The 16,619-nt window shown below is 43.5% G+C and overlaps 1 long non-coding RNA gene across 2 annotated transcripts in view; it reads right to left on the bottom strand.

The window, feature by feature from the left end:
• Window positions 1-14,401: 14,401 nt before the first annotated feature.
• The window catches only part of LOC138491179 (uncharacterized), a 60,211-nt gene continuing 57,993 nt past the window's right edge, over window positions 14,402-16,619 (bottom strand). For both annotated transcript variants that reach the window (XR_011275974.1, XR_011275973.1), the window contains exon 2: window positions 14,402-15,922. This is a non-coding gene — a long non-coding RNA (uncharacterized lncRNA). The remainder of the gene's footprint in view (window positions 15,923-16,619) is intronic.

Below are 16,619 nucleotides of genomic sequence, written 5' to 3' on the forward strand. Positions count from 1 at the left end.
TGCAGCAAAGGGAGAGCAGGAGGCGAGTGGGGAGTGGTGTGGGCCGGAGCAAACGTAGAGCATAAAGCGAGTGGGGAGCGAAGTGGGCTGCAGCAAATGGAGAGCATGAGGCAAGTGGGGAGTGCTGTGGGTCAGAGCAAAGGCAGAGCATGAGGTGAGTGGGGAGCCCTGTGTGTCAGAGAAAAGGGAGAGCATGAGGCAAGTGAGGAGCACTGTGGGCTGGCACAAAGGGAGAGCATGAGGTGAGTAGGGAGCGCTGTGGGCCAGAGCAAAGGTATAGTGTTAGGTGAGTTGGGAGCATTGTGGCTGGAGTAATGGGAGAGCATGAGGTGAGTGGGGAGCACTATGGGCAGGAGCAAAGGGAGAGCATGAGGTGAGTGGGGGCCCTGTGGGTCACAGAAAAGGGAGAGCATAAGACGAGTGGGGAGCGCCATGGGCCAGAGCAATGGAAGAGCATGGAGCGATTGTGGAGCCGTGTGGGCCAGAGCAAAGGGAGACCATGAGGCGAGTGGGGAGCTCTGTGGGTCAGAGCAAATGGAGAGCATTAGGGGAGGGGGAGCCCTGTAGGCCAGAGAAATGGGAGCTCATGAGGCAGGTGTGGAGCACTGTGGGATGGAGAAAAGGGTGAATATGAGGTGAGTGGGGAGCGCTGTGGGCAAGAGCAAAGGGAGATCATGAAGAAAGTGGGTAGCCCTGTGGGCTGGAGCAACGGGAGAGCATGAGGTGAGTTTGAGCGCTGTGGGACAGAGCAAAGTGAGAGCTTGATGCGAATGGCGAGTGCTTTGGGCCGGAGCAAAGGGAGAGCATGAGGCGAGTGGAGAGTGCTGTGGGCCAGAGTAAAGGGAGAGCATGAGGCGAGTGGGGAGCCCTGTCTGGCAGAGAAAAGGGAGAGCATGTGGATAATGGGGAGCACTGTGGGCGGGAGCAAAGGGAGAGCATGAGGTGAGTGGGAGCGATGGGTTCTGGCGCAAAGGGAGAGCATGAGGCCAGTTGGGAGTGAGCTGGGTGTTCTCTCAGACAGCTCTTCAAGATGAGTAGCAATACCCTGGAGATGGATGGGGATGCAGATTTTACTCATACATCAATAATCAAGACAACACAAATATCTTGGCAAAGTTTGTCTGTTTTAATGTCAATTATCTACAACAGGGAGTACAACAAACATCAGCAATCGCTCGATGCTCTGACTCTACTTACTTCATAAAAAAACTGGGCTCTTATACCCATAACTGGTCATCATTGACATTTTGACCTGCGTCATTACCAACGTCATCCCACGTGGCAAACTACACAAACCTAACAGAGAGTGTAATTGGGTCTAAGTGAAGTTCTAAGTATAAGCTACATATCTGTATGGAGTAACAAAAAAAGGTGGTAGGATAATTAACATCAGGTGGGGCAATTAAGCTCTCCCCTTAAAAAAGGCCACTAAGAATGTCACTAAATTTACAACGCCCCATTGGCTACACAAGCTATAGGACCCCCAACTACATGGTCCCCTACAATTGGTTAGCTCCTAACCCCTATCAGTACTTTTCCACCTACGTCTAGTAGCACGCAGACTGAACAACCAGGTGCGGGTGAGCTTGTTTTAGCACCAGCTTCCACCAATTAGCATATCATCCATCATCACCTCAATGGTCCGGTGTCAATTAGTGCTTTGAAGTTGGCCTTGAGTTTGTACTGTTCTCTGAGAATATTGAAGGTGTATGGGCACCAGCGGGCCTTCGTGCATAGGTGTGATCATCTCGTTCATCCAACTTCCTTCTATCACGTGACTGGACACCATGAAATCGAGCCTTTCATGTATTTGATTTTATTCTTCAATAGTCCTCTGACGTCTTTTGTTTTTGCTTGACCTCTCTGAACAGGAGCCTCTGTTCTTTCGCGTTGATTGTATCTAATGTCAGCCAATTCCAGTTTGATAAGACCTTGGCTTTCTTGGCTCAGTGAACTCCTTAGCTGAACTTTTATTCTGTTTAATTCAATTGCTTTTCTTAACTGCGACACTGAAATTAGGCTTTCTTGTTTTGTTCGGTACTGCTTATGTGCGTAGTGAAACATCCATCCTTTATTTGTCCATATGTTTCTATATATGTATATGTTGGCGCTTGCCATGGTCTAACTATTCAAAAGCATGTGGCTAGCTTCATGATTACTTTGCTGCTTACGTTTTCTTGCATTTGTACACGTTTAAACTGACTAAGTATCTTCATCAGGTCTGTGGCCTAAGTCTCTTCATCTTAATCTCAAGATGTCACTTATCTTTGGTACTTCTTTGTGTTTTATAAATCGTCTGCCTCTCTGGTCTGGTTATCTTTCTATATGGGTGTCGATTCAACTTTGTATGACATAACCATTCATGTTTGCCATTTAGTTTCTCTGCTTCTTCAGGAATCTCGTTCAAATGACCATCATATTGTTTTGTATGCAGGTATGATTTCCTTAATGGGTACTTTACCTCCCATATTCTCTTAGGTATAGGTATTCTTATGGGTACTGCACACAGTCCATGCTCTTCTCTTTGCTGGTTTAATTGTTCAGTATACAACACATACTTTGGATCATATTTTTCAGGTAATGGAGGCAGGGCAGTTGGAGTGGGGGTACTTGGCTCCTCCTCTACACTCCCCCCTCTCGGCGATTTATCGACCACTCTTACATCATCTTTTACACCTACACATCCTGGTCTGAAGAAATGCTTCTTAGGTATCCATATTTTTATGACTCCCTTCAAGCATCTGATTTCACATGCTCATCCTTGTTCCATGTCACGAGCATGCACTGTCCACTTGTACTGCAATAGATCCATCTTCCCACATACTTCTTATTGTCCTTTGGATACAGGAACTTTATTCCCGCATGGTGCGTGAATAGTGGCTTTTACAAAGTCTCTGATTTCTTCATCAGTCAGATCTTTAGGCTTACATCCTGGTTCAACATCAATCATAGTTTTCATCCCTATGGCTTTCTTTGCTGTCTTCTTGCACTGAGAGATTATTATCTTGATCACACAGAATCCAGGCATCAATAATAATAACAAAGCTCCAAGAATTTTGAACATATCTGCCATCCATTGTGGAACCCACGAGAAAAGTGATCCAAACCAGCTGTCATCAGCAATGTCTTCTACCTATTCTATCATCTGGCCATTGAGTTTCGTCAGCATGTCTATGGCCTCTGTCAAGGTTCCATTCTCGTCATCATGAGAAGTTATAAATGTGCAACATGATTCTCCAATTTTGGCAGAGACACCTCCATCCATAGCTGTGATCATGTCCAAGACGTACCCGTTCTGGAGATTCATCAGTCGTATGGCTCTCATCTCTTCTCTGATTGCATTGAATCCCTTTATGGTAGTATTAATCGTCTGCGGCAATTCCCATCTCGTGATCTGAAAACGTTGTATTTGCTCCAACCTGGATCCTTGGCATGAAGATCAACGTGAACACTGAAGAAGTCTGGCTGAACAGTCTGTGTTCATAGGGAATAGCATCAAAGGCTTCTATTGATTTGGAGGGAAAGTAGTTATCTCTCTTTGTTCGATTTATCAGTTCTTCAAATCTCTTCCTCCTTAAATGTGTACATGCTTTTGGGAAACTATCAATGTTCAGGTCACCTTTAGGAATCACCAACACAGGAACATGGACATTCACCAATGTGCAGATTCCTCCCCAATCTTTAGGCAGTTTGATGTAGGCCTTCGAGCCACAACCCCATAATGATCCATGATTACTGCTGTTCCGATATTCATTCCTGGTGCATCGAAGATTCGCCCACAGTTCTGATTCTCCCCCATTTTCTTGTACCATTGTTCCTGAAGCACAATTTAGAACTCTCCAATGGTACTATCTGCAGGGGTCTTCCTCTGTCTTCGACCCATGTCAGTAATTTAGCAAGTTTTGGCCATAATGGTTTGCACAACATTTGTGCATTCTCGATTGTTGGTTGGTATTGCTCGATTATTACACAGTCTCTGCAGATTACTACTCTTTCTTCTCAGGCATCTGGTGATAGAACAATTCCCCAAATCTGCATCTGGCCTCTGTTTTTCCATCTACGGATGTCTTCTGTAGATTTTCCTGGAACTTTTAGTTTTTTATTTAATTCTCTTCTTATTCCAGTTCCTTTTACTCCAGGTTTCTCGTATCTGATCACAAGATTATTTTTCTTGCCATTTATTCTTGTCTTTTTATCTTGAACATAGTCATCTTCATTTGGATCTGCCCATTTGAGAGAGGCTGTTCGACCCATGAACTGGCCTCTTGTACTACAGAAAGCTAGGTGCACTATGCAGTTTGCAGTTAGGACATCTATTTCAGTAGCTATGAAGATCTTCAACTTTTCCATGCTACATGGCAGGGGTGCACATACAAAGCATTCTTTATCTGACGTACTTCTTCCAACTTCTTTCATGTGTTGGTACCATATGTTGTTTCCCAAGTGTGCTGTCCAGATTATCATTTAGTTCATAATTATCTTCTTGGGTGCTTCTTTTGGTTCTCAAACTCTTCATGTAGTTTTCTATGACTAAGTCTCTAAATGTATCACCATAGCTTCTTCTGGCTGGTTTGTTTACAGGGACATCCGTCCGGGTTCCCGGTGTAGAAGAAAGTTCAGAAAATCTTTCTCTATCCATCTGTTTTTTTCTAGCAGCAGCTAATGATGGCCATAACGATTCTGCTATAATCTCTATGCATGATTCTTGTTTGAGACTTGTTCTTGGACCTCTTGTCACTGGACCAGGTGTGTCTGCATGCAATATCTGTGTAGGCCCAACCTTTATTAACCCCTTACTTTGCCTGATCCGCCGACTCTGTCTCCGGCGTTTAAAAGCATTTTCTGAAACAAGTGCTGTGTGTGATTGATTACTAACAACATCCATTTCAAGCTCATGTATCTTCCCCTCTTTTCTTGGGACAGGAATAACTTTGAAGGGTCTAGGCTGCCTTGTAGTTGCCACGCCCACCTTTTCCTTCTGCTCAGAAACATATACAGGAGTCTTGGCTCCATGTGCTCTTATATAAAATGCAGTTCTCACTGTCAGTGAAAGCAATATGAGTATAAATACAATGCATGTGTAGATGAAACAAAGGTATGTCACTTTGCAACATCTGCTCCTTGGACAATGTGTGCGTCTGTTTAATGGGGCAACACAACGTTACTGTTGAAATTCCCCATCTTGATCATTTAATGCTACGGAAGGAAAAACAAATGTTCTTGTCTCTGCATTTTAGATTGCTCTCTGGAAGCTTTTGTCTTCATTCAGCATTCATCCTTGATCAACTATCTGCTTTCCGGATACTTATGAAATGACTAACTTTCTCTCTGGAACCAGTTTTTTCATCAGTCGGGATGCGAATGTTCCTTTATCGTGAAGAAAAATTACCTCTGCAAGCCTCTTTGAGTTCTGCTTCATACATCAGCTCACTATCGATGCCTCAAATCTGCTTTAGTCCAGATGACATGTTGCTTCCCTGTTAGCATGAACAAAATGTTTTGTCTTTTATTCAATTCCTTGATCTGTCCCTTGGAGGAAAGTTTCTACACTGCTCTGTGATTTCTTTCAGAATAGATGCTCACCTAGATGATGATACCTTCCTAGATTAAATTCAGGTTTGCAGTGTTTCTTGGATCTCTCAGAAAAGTTACCCCATCATGCCTTCCAACAAGATGCGGGTATTCTTCAATTAGACGAAATAACACCTTGGTGACCAGTCTTTGTGCTGCGCCGGCTGATAAGGGCATTTGTGTTTTCTTCACTGTACTTCACGAATTCTTCAGAGATGATTATAAGCAATCTTCTTAGAATTTTTTCATTGTAAGGATCTCGGATACAAGCTGGAATGCGGCACGTTCTCCCCACCATTGACGGATAAGAACGTAACATCAACTCAAAATACTCATGTTCCTGGAAAGGTCATCACTGGGTAACACTATGAGTAGATCAAAACAAGTACTGTGTGGAAAGAATCAGGGTATTGTACCCTCTTCCAATTACTGTATCCACGATCAGAATCTGGCATATTCTTATTCTTATCAAGGTTTTAAGCATGCCTCAGTCCAAAATCAATAAGCTATTGTGGCTTTAAGCATGCAGATCTTCCCTTAACTCTGCAACTAAGATGCACAGAGTGTTCGAAATGTGTCGTTTGACCCTTTTATTTATAGCTCAAAGAGAGTGTCTAAAATCAAGTCACAGTCCAACTAAAGGGCCTTTTACACTTTCCACTGGTCAGGTTATGCGTCCTTCTTCTTCATCATAGATCTTGTCTGCACGTGCTGTGGTTCTTCCCCGATGATTGTAGCTTCTTCGCGGAGGGGTGTAGGCAAAGGGGTTTCTCCAAAGTAAATCTTAATATCTCCCAAGAATATCCAAGTGCGCCCACCCTGCAATTTGACAGCAGATGGCGTTATGTCCTCAACGACAAAAGGACCGCTGAACCTGGGCTCGTCCCACTTTTTCCTTGTGTGGTTACAAACTAGGACTGTATCTCTGGGCTAAAGTTGGGGAAGATGAAATTCCGGAGGTTGGGTTGTTGAAGCATCTCCTTCTGTGTTCTGTACTGCCCTACACCCTTGTCTCTGCAACTGTCCTAAAATTACAGAAAAACTGGAAGTCATACAGTTCAAATAGTTTTGCAATTCCAATCCTAAAACTTCTGACGTTGGCTGAGCATCACTTCTAACTCGGGATGGAGGTTTTAGGGATGTTCTCATTCACCTTCCTGTCGCAATTTCATGAGGCATAATATGGTGGTCAGAACCTGGTTGGTTCCTTAATGCATATAATGCCAGTGGTAGGCAATGCAACCGCCCTTTCTTCAGAGTAAGTTTCAACTTGGCTATTCTTTCTTTTAACAGGCCATTGAGCTTCTCACAGATCCAATTTCCTTGCGGATGATACGCCGAAGAAAACTTGTGCTTTATACCAAGCAACGAGCTGATCTGCTTAACAAAATGAGGTCCATTATCCAATCGCATTACCTCGCACACTCCCCATCTAGGAAACACATCTTGCAGTAAAAGTTTGGCTGCACAGGTAGAGTCTGGGTGTGTGCATGGACCTGCCTCTATCCATCTTGAGAAAGGACACACTACAACAGGCAAATATCTATATCCATTGCATACTTGTATCATGTCGACATAGTCGATATGCAAGTGCTGAAAAGGGCCATTGGGTCTTGAAATGACTCCCCTCACTGTGCACAGTGTATGCCCAGTTGTGAATTGTTAGCTTGGCAAACAATACAATTTACCATAAAAACTGAAACATGTTCCATTATGTTCGGCACCCACCAATCCTCAGCAATAGTTACAGCAAGATTCTCCCTAGTTGCATGCGTGGGGTAGTGTAGCTGTTCTAGCGCCACACTTAATAAGCCTATAGGCATCACTGGTTCACCATTACTGTCTTGTCACCACAATGCTTCAGAGGGGTTTAAAGAACACCCTATTTATTCCACAAATTCTTTTCCTCTTCGGTGCCTGCCTTTGGAGCTCCATTATCTGTGTTCTAGGCATATGATTATATCCTTCAACCACAGTCATCATCACATTAATCCTTTCTTTCACATCAATGGTCTCAATATTCATCATCTCTATATCTGTATTTGTTATGCGCTTGGCTTCAGCATCTGCTTCTTGATATCCGTGTGAGATCAAATCTGTCCCTTTCGTGTGAGCTGCACATTTAACAACTGCTAAGCCTACTGGGAGTTGTAATGCCTTAAGAAGCCTGTCCAATTGGGCTGCGTGCTGCACTGGCATGCCGTCCGCTCTGAGGTAGCCCCTCTTTTTCCAGCACGCTAATCCTGTGTGCACCGTCCACGTCACATAGGCGGAGTCACTGTACACTGTTTCTTCCTGGTCTGTGTGATTCTCAAATGCGAGTATCATCGCCAATAATCCTGCAGCTTGTGCTGAATAATGAGATGGCAATCAAGTACTAACAAGCACTCAAAATTCTCCATTTGACAGATGTTTCACCACAGCAGCACCTGTGTATCTTTGGCCATCATTTTGATCGATTCTCAGTGACCCGTCAATGAAAACAATCTCTCCCCCTGCTAGTGCATTCTCCTTTACTCTAGGGAGCACATCACAGAACTCTTCATAGTTTGCGCAATCGTTCATGGGCTCTCCTTCTGTAATTGGCTCAGCTATAAACATAGCTGGGTTCACTATTTTACATCAAACTATTTTAATCGCTGGATTTGATATGACTACCTCATAGGCAGAAGCCCTTTGAGAACTCAACATGCCGTTCGGTTTTTCCAAAATGGCAAATAGTGCGTGTTCAATAAATAACATCATAGAACATCCCATCACTATGCTTGTAGCCTTTTCTATGGTGAACGCTGTGGCTGCCAAGCTTTGTTCACATGGAAAGTGACTTCTCATTACTGGGTCTAAGTTTCCTCTGTAATATGCAAGGGCTTGTACCCCAATGTGGTTCTCTGTGTGAGTACTGCTGTCATAAAAGTACCATCTGTATGCGAGAATAAAAAGAATTCCTCTGCATAATTGGGGAGCCCTAGAACTGGGGCTGTGCAGATTGCTTTTATCAATTCATCAAACCCTTCTTCCATTGCTTTAGTCCACGTGTTTTTTTTTCTTGTGTTGCCTGTGCTCTCTTCAAGGCCTGTAAAAGAGGCCGTGTATACAAGCTGTATACAAAGACCCGTGCCCTGAAATAATTACATAATCCCAGAAAACTCTGCACCTGTTTTATCGTGTGTCACTTAGCTGTTTTTAAAATGGCCCCAGCTCTTTCAAGGGTGATCTTCTTTCCTTCATGTGAAATTAATTGACCTATGTACAACACTTCCTGTTGACAATATTGTAACCTTTCTTTGTCAACCCTATATCCTTTGTCAGCAAGTATAATCATCAGCTGAACAGAATCACACTTGCACTCTTCCTCTGAGGAGCTGCAAACTAAAATGTCATCTAGGTATTGCAGCTCAACGCTTTCTAAAGCGATATTGCTCAAGTCCATCTGGAGGATTCTGTTGAAAATTGATGGAGACACACATTACCCCTGAGGCAGCCTTGTGCTTTTTAATCGCACTTGTCTAAATGTAAACAATGTCAAATCTTGTGAGTCTTTGTGCAATGGGATTGAGAAAAACGCATTTTTTAAGTCAATCACCGTGAAATATCATACGTCAACCAGCATATTACATAGAATTGTAGACGGGTTCAGGACTAAAGGGAACTCAGCCTTTACAATTTGGTTTATTGGCCTCAAATCTGGTATTAAACACCACAATCCCCCCTTAGATGTCTTGATAGGATAAACTGACGTATTATAGGGTGATTCTGATGTCACTAAAATACCTTGGTCCATCATGGTGGAAATCGTCTTGAAAATGCCTTCATCTACCTCTCGAGACATGGGATATAGTTGTAATCGAGGTAAAATTGCTCCTGGTTTCAATGTAATCTTCACCCCCCGAACCCCTTTCAGTAAGCCTACGTCATTGGGGCCAGTGGTCCATAATGAAACTGCCACTTTCGCCATATCTTCATTAAAATATTCAGGACGCTTCTGTGCTAGCATCATTCTCTTCAGAACGTCCCTCTTGATCACCTTTACCCAATAAGTAATTCACATTTCAAATATCACAAAATCATCAAAGAGGTAATCTCCAAACAATTCCTCATCAGTGACATCTGTCACTCTGCAGCCTTCTTCGATGGCAATTATTGTGCTCCATCGTCTACCCTTATCATCAGTTGCATCAAGTACAGCCATATTTCCTTGGACTATGGCTGCTTCTATGTCTAAGGGAAAGATGTGCCCCTCCTCTTCATCCATGGGTATCTGAGGCCTAAATAGAAACTCATCTGGTAGCCATGTTAACAAAATACGTATCCCATAATGGAACACCTCAGTTCAAGCAGTTTCACCTTAGGAGCTATCTTCTCTGCGAATGCCATGATCATTTCACACATATTTAAATAATGCATTCCCAGTGTTGAGCATACTATGCCTTCATCTGTAAACGAAATGGTAATATTCAATTTTGTCATCAAATCTCATCCTAATATGTTGACAGGTGTTTGCCTCGAATAAAGCAGTGGCACCTTCATATCGCATTCTCCTATGGAGACTGGTGTTTTTTCTGTGAAAGGAACTATACTTGTTGCTCCTGTGAAACCCTGAGTATTCATCGCATTGCCAGACATAAAAAATGTGCCCTCCCATATACATGAGTGTGTTGCACCCGTGCCCACTAAGAACGAAAAAGCTTTGCTGCCTATATTTACGTCTATCCTCGATTCCTCATGAGGATTCAGCGTTATAGATAGGACTGAACAAATCAGGTCTCCAAGTGAGCTGTCCTATTGCGGGTACAGTCTCACTCCATCACTTGTGAATGGATTTCCTCCATCAACAGTGACACCACCTATTCTACGAGTCATTGGCGGTTCTGTGTTTGTGTTTTGCTGAAGCTGCATAGGAGATTGCTGCGATTGTCCTTGCGATTGGTTACCTGCCATTTGCTGTGAGTGCAAGCCTTGCTGCACTCTCAGCGCTTGCTGCTGCACTGTTTGATTTTGTGCAAATCCATTTCCGCTCTGCTGCGAATATGCAGGTGGATTTGGCATTCCCTGTCTTGAAAACTGATCATTCTGCACCATCCCTTGGCTTCTACACATAAAAGCCATGTGCCCTGTCATTCCACATGTCCAACATATAGGCGGTAGTCTCCCCATCTGCCCATATTGCATATTCTGATTACTGTTTTGCATATTCTGAAAACCTCCCTGACTATTCTACCACTTCCCTTGATTACCTTGCCAACCTCTTGCTCAATATCCCCTTCCTCGTGGAGCATATCCACTATTTGTCTGATCAAACTGTCTTTGGTTATTCACTTGTGGCATGTTCACTGCCTGCTGTGAATTTGATCAGTCTACGCTAGTTAACATTGCCCCTTCAATGGCGTACTTGCACAGTTGTTTCTGAACCAATTTTGCTTCCTCACCTTTTCGCGTATCGTCTTTTTTGCAATTCTTTTCCTGCAGGAGTCTGCCGTAATGTGCAATGGTTAACTGGATTTCCGACCACGATTTGGCTTTTATACCCACTAATTTCTTGAGCTGCTCCTGTACTTGCTCTGGCAGTCCTTGGCATAATATATGATAAAACACACGTATAGATTTCCCCCAAGCATCCCTAGTCTCGAGCGTGCAGGCGTCTTGGAAATTTTGAATGTAAACTAAGGGATCATCTCCTTCCTTCATCTTTTTTGTCATTATAGCTCCCATATCAGACGTGTCCGGATATAGTACTCGTAGCGCTTTCCAAATTGGTGCTTTGCAGTTATTAAATGGTGCTCCATCATGCGCGGTGTTGACTGTAGTCACAGCAGGGTAGCCTGCCTGTGTCCATACGTCATCAGCTCTCTCACCAAGTATGGCTATCAGAAGACTTTTAATATCCCCTGTTGCTAATGTATTCCCTCCCGTCATTTTTCTAACTCATGTATCTATTTTCCAGCGCCGGAAGTTAACCTCAGGAGTTTGCACTTTAAATTATCTCTGTCCATTTGGGGCCACGGTATTTAGTGCGGCCTGGCCCCTCACTTTTCTAGAAAGGGGAATTGTGATGCCCCAAACTCATTCTCATCTCTCATAATTTTTTTATCTACCGCCGGGGTAATATTCCCACATCGCAGTCTACCTGGTAATGACCTTGACCTGCTTACATAAGGCGGGGACTCCCCCCGCTGACCGTGGGGTTTCCCCTTATGTTGGTCTGACTGTGTCAGTGGCTCTGGTGCCTTAGACATAGGTATTTCAATATCTGACCACCTCACTCCCTTATCCATAGGCGACTATCCCTCTGGACCAAATACATTGCTTCTCTCTTCCCTTTGGAAGATTTCCCTTTCTTTGTCCGATATTTCTTGTGCCCAACTCGTGTGACTTCTCTCATCATCATCTCTATTTAATGTTAGTCTGTCTAAAGACAGCTCCTTGTGTCTTGCACTACACAAGGCTTCCTCCGTGTCATACAACTGAGTGCTCCCGAAACGATCCTTTTTTCCCTTCCCTTGTAATTCTTTCTGGGCTTGCATTTCATGGTATGCTTTGTTGATTGCTTCCCCAATACTCCGCGAGTCAAACTCGTCTTCTAGATTTACTCTAGACGGGCCTGGTAATGACTCGGATTCAGGAAAAAATTTCTCTCTGTCTTCCCATGCTACATGTGGGTTGGGATTTCTTACTTCCCTTTCCAAATAATTGAGATTGCGTGCTCTCTGCCTTCTTTTGCGTTCCATGTCGTCATCGACTTCTCAGCATTTTCTCGCTTCTTCTCTCACTCTGTCTTCCTCTTTCTTTTTCATGTACTTTCGTTCATATGCCCTTCGTATCTCCTCATCCCTTTGTCTCTGTATTATTTTCTTTCTTATTCTTTCCTGTTCATCATCTTCTATTCCTTTTCTTCCTAGTCTTTCCTGTTCATCGGCTGTTCTTTGTCTATTGTCACGTTTTCTTTGCTCTTCTGCTCTCTCCTGTTCCCTTTTTTGTTCATCTTGATATAACGGTTCTCGTCTTTGTCTATCCTTTCTTTTTGCTCCCTCATCTTTCAATCGTTCCTTCCTTTCTTTCTCTTTTCTGTCTTGTTCATCTTGATCTCCCCTTTGTCTTACATCTTCGATACTTTTGCCCTCGAGTTTAAGTAAAATCTGACCTCCCATCCATTCGTTCTGTAAGAGCGCTATCTCATTAGTGTTATCCTTGTCTCCTTTCCATCTCTTTATTTCTCTCCTTATAGCTTGAGATGTACTTGCTCGATCACTTCTCTCCTTATCGCGTCTTTCCTTGTCTCGCGGGACTTTGGAGGTTGTATCTTTCTCGGTATCTTTCTCTGGGCCCTCGCCATTACTTTGCGTAGGTGACTCATTTGACAGATTGCTATATCCAGTTGCTGCTTTAAGTTCCCTTAATGGGTATAACCCTTCTTCATTCTTAGTTTTGTTTTTTATTTCAGGCGGGGCGGGCAGAGGAGAAAGCTCTTCACCCCCCTCTTTTCATATGTTGAGTATCCAATCTAAAGGAGGCTCATCCTCCTTTTCTTGTTCATACATTTTCCAAAGCTGTAGACTCGCTAGGCGTTTTTCTAACTTTTTATCTGTATACGCTGCATGCAAATATGTCGTCATATACTGCAGAACTGTCTTCGATTATGATCCACATGAACATTTTACCTGCGGTTCCTTTAACCCACTCTGCACTGTATTGTTTAAGTTTAAGCGCGTGCTTCGGCATCTGTTTGCAAAGATGCCCTAATGGAGTAACTTCTTCCATTTTTAACCTTTACTTTTCTCTTTGCTACCACTCGCTTATGCTTGAATTACAGTTTCCAAATTACGTCTCAATCAAGATACACTTATGAGCAAGCACCAATCGTCGCAAGCTTCAATCTCGTCAAAACACATTTTTTTACTTTAATCTTGCTAAAAAACAACCATCAGAGTTCAATTTTAAAACAATCAATTTTCATGTCTCAACTTCACGCTTCTCTATTACATAAAAAATGTTCTTTTAACTCTGACATCATTACACCTTTCAATCAAATATAAAAAAAACAGACAGACTTGACCGGCCACATGTACTATTCACAATCTTCTTCTTAAGACTTGTCTTGTCCTCTAAGATTGCTCCGATTGGAACTTAAACCTATCTCTTTCTGGATCATCTTTAATCGATCCCATCTCCTATGTCATCCACTTATGGGACTCTAGATAAAAGGTTTCTGCTACCACTCTTTAAAGTCTAGGAATATTGTGCATTCCCTTATCGTGGCCTCACTCACAACTATTCTTCTTTATATATTGATTAGCCACACACAAGTCGATATCTTGTTTCCCATATACATATATATTACATTCCTACTCTTGCGTTATATTTTATCCCTCTGTTACTCTCTGTTATTTACTATACATGCATCACTTTGCCACACTCATTGGTCTATTTACTCACTGATCGCATGTTTTTCTTCTTCAGACACTTGGGATCTTTGCCTTCATTACCGCCTCTTTGAGCTGCTTTTCGATCCACTTCTCGTAGATGTGGGAGGGGTTTCTATCTGGAAATAGGGGTCCCGTCAAACCGTCTCTTGGAAGGAGTTGTCTATTCTATCCACTTCTATGGGGAGCTTCACGTCCTGTCAGCTGAATGGCAACGGTAGTGCGATATTGCTGAGACTCTAAAGTTACTCATGTCGACGGCCGATGGTTATCCTATCTAACCATCCTCTGTCTGATACCAAGTGAGCTGGGTGTTCTCTCAGACAGCCCTTTTTGATGAGTAGCAATACCTTGGAGATGGATGGGGATGCAGATTTTATTCAGACATCAATAATCAAGATGACACAAATAGCTTGGCAAAGTTTGTCTGTTTTAATGTCAAGTATCTAAAACAGGGAGTACAACGAACATCAGCAATTGCTCGATACTCTGACTCTACTTACTTCATGAAGAAACTGGGCTCTTATACCCATAACTGGTCATCATTGACGTTTTGACCTACGTCCTTACCAACGTCATCCTATGTGGCAAACTACACAAACCTAACGGAGGGTGTGATTGGGTCTAAGTGAAGTTCTAAGTATAAGCTCTATATCTGTGTGGAGTAATGAAAGAAGGTGGTAGGATAATTAACATCAGGTGGGGCAACTAAGTCCTCCCCTTAAAATGGCCACTAAGAACGTCACTAAATGTATGATGTCCCAGTGGCTACACAAGCTATAGGACCCCCAACTACATGGTCTCCTACAATTGGTTAGCTCCTAACCCTCATCAGTACTTTTCCACCTACGTCTTGCAGCATGCAGACTGAACAACCAGGTGCGTGTAAGCTTGTCTTACCACCAGCTTCCCACCAATTAGCATATCATCACCTCAAGGGTCCAGTGTCAATTAGTACTTTGAAGTTGGCCTTGAGTTTGTACTGTTCTCTGAGAATATTGAAGGAGTATGGGCACCAGCCGGCCTTCGTGCGTAGGTGTGATCATCTCGTTCATCCAACTTCCTTCTATCACGTGACTGGACACCATGAAATCGAGCTTTTCGTGTAATTGATTTTATTCTTCAATAGTCCTCTGATGTCTTTTGTTTTTGCTTGACCCCTCTGTACAGGAGCCTCTGTTCTTTTGTGTTAATTGCATCTAATGTCAGCCATTTCCAGTTTGATAATACCTTGGCTTTCTTGGCTCATTGAACTCCTTAGCTGAACTTTTATTCTGTTTAATTCAATTGCTTTTCTTAACTGCGACACTGAAATGAGGCTTTCTTGCTTTGGTCAGTACTGCTTATTTGCGTAGTGGAAACATCCATCCTTAATTGTCCATATGTTTCTATATATATGTATATGTTGGCGCTTGCCGCGGTCTAACTATTCAAAAGCATGTGGCTAGCTTCATGATTGCTTTGCTGCTTGCGTTTTCTTGCATCTGTACACGTTTAAACTAACTAAGTTTCTTCATCAGGTCTGTGGCCTAAGTCTCTTCATCTTGATCCCAAGATGTCACTTATCCTTGGTACTTCTTTGTGTTTTATAAATCGTCTGCCTCTTTGGTCTGGTTGTCTTTCTATATGGGTGTCGATTCAACTTTATATGACGTCACCATTCATCTTTGCCATTTAGTTTCTCTGCTTCTTCAGGAATCTTAATCAAATGACCATCATATTGTCTTGTATGCAGGTATGGTTTCCTCAATGGGTACTTTACCTCCCATATTCTCTTAGGTATAGGTATTCTTATGGGTACTGCACAGAGTCCACTCTCTTCTCTTTGCTGGTTTAATTGTTCAGTATACGTCACATATTTTGGTTCATATTCTTCAGATAATGTAGGTGGAGCAGTTGGATTGGGGGTACTTGGATCCTCCTCTACAGAAGCACTGTGGGCCGGAGCAAAGGTAGAGTATTAGGTGAGTGAGGAGCACTGTGGTACAGAGCAATGGGAAAGCACGAGGCATGTGGGGAGTGATGTGGGCTGGACCAAAGGCAGAGCATGAGGTGAGGGGGGAGCGCTATGGCCCAGAGCAAAGGGAGAGCTTGATGCAAGTGGGGAACTCTCTGGTTCAGAGCAAAGGGAGAGCATGAGGTGAGTGCGGAGCACTGTAGAATGGAAAAAAGGGGGAATATGAGGCAAGTGGGGAACCCTGTGGGCTCAAGCAAAGGGAGACTATTAAGCGAGTGGGGAGCCCTTTGGGCCGGAGCAAAGGGAGAGCATGAACCAAGGGGGAGCACCGTGGGCCAGAGCAAAGGGAGAGCATGAGGCGAGTGAGGAGCACTGTGGGCTGGAGCAAAGGGAGATCATGAGGCGTGGGGAGCGCTGTGGGCTGAATCAAAGGGAGACCATGAAGCAGGTGGCGAGCCCTGTGGTTTGGAGCAAAGGGAGAGTATGAGGTGAGTGTGGCGCGCTCATGGCCGGAGCAAAGGGAGATCATGAGTCGAGTGGGGAGGACTGTGAGCCGGAGCAAAGGTAGAGCATGAAGCGAGTGGGGAGCGCTGCAGGCTGGAGCAATGGTAGAGCATGAGGTGAGTGGGGAGCCCTGTGGGCCTGAGCAAAGGGAGAGCATGAGGTGAGTGGGG

Source organism: Ambystoma mexicanum, chromosome 10 (genome assembly GCF_040938575.1).
Source record: "Ambystoma mexicanum isolate Mex_15411 chromosome 10, UKY_AmexF1_1, whole genome shotgun sequence".
Lineage (NCBI taxonomy): Eukaryota > Metazoa > Chordata > Amphibia > Caudata > Ambystomatidae > Ambystoma > Ambystoma mexicanum.